General features: G+C 45.0%; 1 protein-coding gene across 1 annotated transcript in view; it reads right to left on the bottom strand.

Moving 5' to 3' along the window:
* The window catches only part of LOC105508060 (zinc finger protein 721-like), a 65,173-nt gene that overhangs the window by 59,125 nt on the left and 1,140 nt on the right, over window positions 1-4,908 (bottom strand). The gene's annotated exons all lie outside the window — the stretch shown is intronic.

The raw sequence follows: 4,908 nt of genomic DNA, 5'->3' as shown, positions 1-4,908 counted from the left end.
CAGTGAGCTGAGATCCGGCCACTGCACTCCAGCCCGGGCGACAGAGCAAGACTCCGTCTCAAAAAAAAAATAAAAAATAAATAAATAAATAAAATAAAAGACATAAAAAAACACAAACTACAGGCATGGAGAACAGGTTGCTGGATGAGATGTCTCTAGAAACACTGGTTTTAATTGTATAAAAAAGAACTTAAGGCCCAAAAGTATGCATCTTTTCCCAATTTATCTGCTTTTGTGTTTCAGGAAATTGGGAGCACCAGCTCTGGAGAGGTGGTAGGAGCAGCCACTCCAAACAGTGATCTCCTCTAAGCAGTTCTGTGAGAGATTTCAGTGTGGGGCCAGACCTGGACAAGGTTCAGCAGAGGGTGGATCTGGGCAGGGTTAGGACAGAGAGTGGGCCCCAGGCTTCTGTTCTCTATGCCACTAAGTATTTTCAGCTGTCTTTTCTAAGGCTGCCCTAGAGAAATTTGATTCCCAGAGTTTGTGAAATTTTAATCTATTTTAGCCACTTCCCTGTGTCTTTTATAACATACAACAAGGAATTTAACCAAAACCCTTGTTTTTCTAGACCAATTATGTTAGAAGCCACTTATTCTTAGCAAGGTAAAAACAATACTAACAATAACAACTTCTCTTCTGTCAATGACTACTCTCTTCAGATGGCGGCATCAAAACTCACAAAACAATGAAAGGAAAGTAACTCAAATGAAGTTTAAGTCTCCTGGACAGTGTCCGTCTTTGTACTGAACACATGATGCTGAATTCAACCATTATTCATGTGCTCCAGACTGCAAGTTGCTTGAGGGTAGGGACTGTGACCGCTTCATCTCTTTTTCTAATGACCCTATGAAATAGAAACAATTAGCTTATTAATCAGTTTGAGTATCCAGATCTCATTTTTCACCAAAAAACTGGAGCAACTCTTATCTGGGTATAAACCAAGGAGATTCTTTCTGTGAAGGGAGGAACAAACCCTGGGTGGGTCATTTCTCTTCCTCTAAAATGGGAGCAGAATTAGACCTTGCCATCAGACTGACCCAGTCTGCACAGGATTATCCTCAGATGTCTCAAATACAGATGCTGGTGAGTGTCCCCAGTGACCTTGGGCTGATGTCCCCATAGTGATCCAGGCAGGAGAGATTCAGGCTCAATTTGTGGGATGCAAACAGAAAATGGTACAGCCCTGGTGAAGCTGCAGATCCTGGATCCACATGTGAAAGCCCCTGTCCCTGATCAGGTAACTCTGAGGCAAGGGGAAGGACAAAAGTACTCTACTCCAGTAACACAGTTTACAGGGAGGCATAGTTGTGACTATGGCTCTGGTTATTTTGTGGCCCTGAACCCCCACTGCTAAAGAGCTTGTTTCCACTTAACAGATTCTGCCACAGGATTGTGTTCATACCAGAAGCCTCCCACACAACTATAGCAGGTCACTGAACAAGATCTGGAAAACTCAAAAGAGCTCCACTCTGAAAGTGGGGATTAAGATGTCTATGTTGACCTCTCATGATGCAGAAAAAGTCATGAGTTTTCTGTATGTCTTCAACCGAAGTCTGGTCCTGTCTTATGAATCCTAGGCAGAGGTCAGGTTTTATGTGCAGATTCTAGGTAGGATCAATGTGCCTCAGCATTCTTGGGGGTTACAGCAAGCGGAGTACAACCGGAGGAAAGAATGTTCATAAAGGCACCTTCAACACATTCTGGGTTTGTTTGTTTGTTTGTTTTTTGAGATGGAGTCTTGCTCTGTCGCCAGGCTGGAGTGCAGTGGCACGATCTCAGTTCACTGCAACCCCCACCTCCCAAGTTCAAGCAATTCCCCTGCCTCAGCCTCCTAAGTGGCTGAGATTACAGGCGCACGCCACCACACCTGGCTAATTTTTTGTATTTTAGTAGAGATGGGGTTTCTCCGTGTTTGCCAGGATGGTTTCAATCCCCTGACCTTGTGATCTGCCTGCCTCAGCCTCCCAAAATGCTGGGATTACAGGCGTGAGCCACCATGCCAGGCCCAACACATTCTGAAGAATTTTGACCTAAAAGGAAAATCCTGGGGTAAACCATAAATAGAGAGTTTATTTGGGCCAAAGCTTGAAGAGGCAACACTGGAATATAAAGCTGCCCTGAATATACACTCCAAGTAGAAGAAGTTATGAGTATTATTTTTAAAGGCAAAAAGGAAGGTAGAGAGAGAACGGATAGAAAGTCGTCAGAAATTCTTATTGCCTTATGGAAGTAAGTGGTTAGTGACTGGCTATATACATTGTTAATTTATAAGGTGTGGGTTATAGTGTCCACTATGACATTATTAGGTTAATTTACAGCCATTTGTGGCAATAGAACACAATTTCAAAAGACAAATAGTTCAAAGTGGGGAACAGTACATGACTGGTCTCATTTTAACACATCACTGTATCTGATTAAAATAACTTATATATTTCTCAGATAAAAGTTTTATCGTTCTCTCAAACCCCAGGACATAAATTCAGAATTTGGAACTGCACATTTAAGACTTGGAGGGCTAGTGAGCTATGCACATTTGTGGGCATTGGGGCAAAGGGAGAAGGCAGTTGAAGTTCTCAGGTTTAATCAATGCACATGTGGGATCCTGATTGGGATTATGGGCCCCATGATCACGGAATCAGTGTCAGATTTGAAGATGCCAGGCACACTGACAAAGGAGGAATAACTGATTGCAGTACTAAAAAGTTATTTTTGTAGAAATCTAGTATAATTGTCATAGAAGGGACTACAGATCTCAAATAGGAGAGACCATTCTATTTCCAGATTTGGTGAGCACTTTGCTGCACTTTGCCACCAAATTGTGGGTTGTGAGTGGAATCCTGAGAAAGGTTTTTCTCTAAAGTGAAGCAGAAATGGCACTTGTGTATAATGTCTGGTGATTCCGGACACTGTGGAAAATATAACTAAAAGCAAAATCATCTCCAATCCTAAAAAATTGTCCACAACAATAGAAAAGAAAATGTTTTGGTACATAATAAACCAAAATGTGGTGTGCATCACAGGCAATCTAAGAGACTGCAAACACAGAAACTCACCATAATTAATTCTCAAGTAGAAGACATGACAGCACCATTTGTCATATACAGCTTATTGTAATTTCACCTAGTAATTTGAGAAGTCATCTGGATTTTCTAATTGGTAATATTCGTAGAAAAAATAAACTTCCAACATCTTCATGACAGGAGTTAAATTTCCAGTGTGGAGCTATGTACCTGCTGAAGGCAGCCTCCTAGGCGCCTACAGAAACTGTGGGATAGGGTGTATGTTCTTGCTATTTACATTTCACACCAATAGTTTCCAGGTCCTAAAGGCAAGTTTGACTCAAAAAAGACAAATGTCCTATTTAATTGATGAAAATTATTTATATATATTTTAAAGCAGATAAAATATTTAAACATAAACGTTTTCAAGACGGGCACAGTGGCTCACGCCTATACTCCCAGCACTTTGGGAGGTCCAGGTGGAGGGATCACTTGAGGTCAGGAGTTCGAGACCACCCTGGCCAACATGGTGAAACCCCGTCTCTACTAAAAATACCAAAATTAGCAGACGTGGTGGTGCGGGCCTGCAATCCCAGCTACTCGGGAGCCTGAGGCAGGAGAATTGCTTGAACCCAGGAGGCAGAGGTTGCAGTGAGCCGAGATAACGGCACTACACTCCAGCCTGGGGGACAGAGAATCCGTCCCAAAAAAAAAAAAAAAAGTTTTCAAACAGCTTTAGGAAAAGGGAGAAGAGCAAAAATTCTTACCTATTTATTTATTTACTTATTTATTTATTTAGAGACGGAGTTTCGGTCTTGTTGCCCAGGCTGGAATGCAACCGCGTGATCTCAGGTCACTGCAAGCTCCGCCTCCCAGGTTAATGCCATTCTCCTGCCTCAGCCTCCTGAGTAGCTGGGACTACAGGCGCCTGCAGCCCTTTACCCCCGTATTGGCCAGGCTGGTCTCGAACTCCTGACCTCACAATCCGCCCGCCTTGGCCTCCCAAAGTGCTGGGATTACAAGCATGAGCCACCGCGCCCGGCCCCTCTTCTGCTATTTTCTTCCTCAAATTCTCTTTCCTGTGCACAAGTCCATCCCTCCACTCCAGCCTGGGCGACAGAGCAAGACTCCGTCTCGATCTAAAAATACAAAATTAGCCGGGCGTGGTGGCACATGCCTGTAATCCCAGCTACTCGGGAGGCTGAGGCAGAAGAATCGCTTGAACCTGGGAAGCGGAGGTTGCAGTGAGCCGAGATCGTGCAGTTGAACTCCAGTATGGGCAACAAGAGCGAAACTCTGTCTCAAAAAGAAAAGAAAAGAAAATAGCAGAAGAGAGAAAGGTGCTATTAAGAGTCATGGGAGGGGGCAGGGCAGGACTGACTAAAGGACTGGTTTGTGCTACAAGTGCAGGCCCAGGCAGGGCTACCATCTGACTGATTGCTGGGTCTATAAAGGCAGAGATTAGGATCAGGTGGTCCAGAAGCCTGAATGGGGGGAAGGAAACAGGTTCCTGCTACAGATCCAGTGTCTGGGGTTCAAAGGAGCCAGGAGTCGTCCAGGCACGGTGTGGGTTCTTGGCAGAACACCCTAGGAGCAAAGCTGTCATGGGCAAAATTCCTGAGGGTAGAACCCTGTTCTGGGAGGAGTGTGGCCATGCGAATGCCCAGTGGGCGTGCTCAGGAGTGGGTTAGCACTGGGTGGGGGCTGAAAGCAGGGTGTTTGTCAGAAAGGATGTTTGTGAGAACTCCTTTCCTCTGAGTTCTCAGTCCCCTCTCCCCGAGAGGAGACCGGGAGGAACCCGACAGCGCCCAGCTGGACCGCGCATGTGCAGAACCCACTCGCGCCTCCCGCAGACACCAGGCGACTCCCTCCAGCCCAGGCTCAGCCATGTCTTTCTTCTGACAGAAAA

Source organism: Colobus angolensis, unplaced genomic scaffold (assembly GCF_000951035.1).
Source record: "Colobus angolensis palliatus isolate OR3802 unplaced genomic scaffold, Cang.pa_1.0 Scaffold157, whole genome shotgun sequence".
NCBI lineage: Eukaryota > Metazoa > Chordata > Mammalia > Primates > Cercopithecidae > Colobus > Colobus angolensis.
The sequence above is the reverse complement of the archived record's forward strand: the minus strand, read 5'-3'. Positions and strand labels throughout refer to the sequence as shown.